The sequence below is a fragment of the Alosa pseudoharengus genome, unplaced genomic scaffold (assembly GCF_046254945.1).
Source record: "Alosa pseudoharengus isolate Yale_2024_CS ecotype anadromous, Long Island Sound unplaced genomic scaffold, YU_APseudo_1.1 YU_APseudo_1.1_scf_19, whole genome shotgun sequence".
Classification (NCBI taxonomy): domain Eukaryota; kingdom Metazoa; phylum Chordata; class Actinopteri; order Clupeiformes; family Clupeidae; genus Alosa; species Alosa pseudoharengus.
This window is the reverse complement of record NW_027468657.1, coordinates 25,931,392-25,933,944: the sequence shown is the minus strand read 5'-3', so window position 1 is coordinate 25,933,944 and position 2,553 is coordinate 25,931,392. Positions and strand designations below refer to the sequence as shown.

At 37.6% G+C, this 2,553-nt stretch overlaps 1 long non-coding RNA gene across 1 annotated transcript; it reads right to left on the bottom strand.

Moving 5' to 3' along the window:
* Positions 1 to 265: 265 nt before the first annotated feature.
* On the bottom strand, positions 266 to 789 carry LOC143133174 (uncharacterized). Its single transcript, XR_012988480.1, has 2 exons — positions 651 to 789; positions 266 to 338 (listed from the first exon to the last, which is right to left on the bottom strand). It is a non-coding gene; the product is annotated as an uncharacterized LOC143133174 (long non-coding RNA).
* Positions 790 to 2,553: the final 1,764 nt, after the last annotated feature.

Sequence of the window (2,553 nt, the reverse complement as noted above, 5' to 3'; positions counted from 1 at the left end):
ACACCTGAAAACTTTTGGATATTCTGGGGCAATTAGACATTTATAGAGAAGAACAGTAATGGATGAAATATAAATATGATAGACTTAATGATGAAGGAAAAATAGTAAACAAAGAAGTTCCCCTATATGTCATAGAGTGTGTCGGCATTCTGATTCTTGGCAACTAATGAGTGTGAATGTTAATTGCCTGATGTCATTCAGGTGCTGTTCAATGGTGTGACTCAGAAGGCTCAATGGTATGGAGTGATGACACGGAGATGGCAGGTTTCGGTGCAACACAAGTTAACTTTATTTGAGTTTCAATTCATCTGTTCTTTTGTTCTTTACTTGTATGTGTGCTGCATCAAAGAGGAAACAAACAGAAAATGGAGTAATCAGTGAAATGGGGTAAATCAGTACAGATCCCAACTCACAAACAAACCAATTGATATTTGAACAATAAACTGAAATCATATGGCTATATAAAGGTACAACTAAACAATACTTGACATCCCAAGTCAACCAACATCACCTAATCATCTCTCACATGGGACTCCAACACACCAAACCAACAAACAAAGACCTTAACTTTACACATGATGGCAGAGCTACTCTACAAACTGATAAACATCACAAAAGTCATAGTGAGGGTGATTAAAGTGATGACTTACGTTAACTCAAAGACGCACACAGAGCAGGACACACTGGAGTGCTAGGTTGAGATGAACAAAAGAGCGAACTGAGGGCGAGCAAACAATTTATCCTGGTCTGAGCCCCTGCTCCGGAGCTACAGGGTTTCCCAGCGGGTAAACTTTGGAAAGATTTGCAAAGATTTGGAAAAGATTTTTGAAAGACTACAGTCTCAGACCCTCTCACATCTAAAGACAAGTAGTAGAGTTTTAAGTCACAGACTATGATTTTGCAATGACTAGGGATCTTGCAGGGTCACTATTTACAAGACTGCAACATGATTCCTTTAAAATATTACCCATTGTGCAATAGATAAACAGGAACTGAAAATTATAGCCTACTAAACTCAAAGTCGTATTTTCGTGTTTCTGCAGCATTGTTTCATGCGTGACATCCTTAACCGATATAGAGTTGTTCTGTCAAGTGGAAGAGCCGACTAAATATGTATAAGAAATGACAAATATTATAAGAATAACAAATAATTATAGGCTACAGCTTATAATTACACAGTAACACTTGCCTTGCACTACAAGTCCATATTGACAAGTAGCTGTAATGTTATAGTGTGTTATCCTCCACAACCCAACAGCATTCTATTGTAGTATGTTAACATCCACAACCCACTAATGCTTCAAGTGGGATTTGAACTCTCAACCTAAGGATCACCAGTACAAGGTATTATCCCACTGACCCACTGTCAATCCTACATGTTGGCCAGCCACATTCACATGGTGAAAATGTGTATTGGTAAACACACAAGAAAAACTCCAAGCATGGAGGGGCGATTAGACATTTGTAGAGATGAACACTAATAGATTAAATATAAATATGATAGACTTAATGATGAAGGAAAAATAGTAAACAAAGAAGTTCCCCTGAATGTCATAGAGTGTCTCGGCATTCTGATTCTTGGCAACTGATGAGTGTGAATGTTGATTGCCTGATGTCATTCAGGTGCTGTTCAATGGTGTGAATCTTCAATAACCAATAGTATTCGAGCTAGAGCCTAAAGCACTACCGGGGATTCGAACCCTCAACCTAACAAACACCAGCACTAGGCATTATCCCACTGAGCCACTGACAATCCTACATATTGGGTAGTCACATTCACATGGTGAAAATGTGTGTTGGTAAACACACAAGAAAAACTCCAAGTATATATTTGACAATAAAATGAAGGGCTTTCCTGAAAAAATACACCTGAAAACTTTTGGATATTCTGGGGCAAATAGACATTTATAGAGAAGAACAGTAATGGATGAAATATAAATATGATAGACTTAATGATGAAGGAAAAATAGTAAACAAAGAAGTTCCCCTATATGTCATAGAGTGTGTCGGCATTCTGATTCTTGGCAACTAATGAGTGTGAATGTTAATTGCCTGATGTCATTCAGGTGCTGTTCAATAGTGTGAATCTTCAATAACCAATAGCATGTGCATCTTGAGCCTAAAGCTCTAGCAGGATTCGAACTCTCAACCTAACAAACACCAGCACTAGGCATTATCCCACTCTGCCACTGACAATCATACACATTCAGCAGTCACATTCAAATGGTGAAAATGTGTGTTGGTAAACACACAAGAAAAACTCCAAGTATACATTTGACAATAAAATGAAGGGCTTTCCTGAAAGAGTACACCTGAAAACTTTTGGATATTCTGGGGCAATTAGACATTTATAGAGAAGAACAGTAATGGATGAAATATAAATATGATAGACTTAATGATGAAGGAAAAATAGTAAACAAAGAAGTTCCCCTATATGTCATAGAGTGTGTCGGCATTCTGATTCTTGGCAACTAATGAGTGTGAATGTTAATTGTCTGATGTCATTCAGGTGCTGTTCAATAGTGTGAATCTTCAATAACCAATAGCATGTGC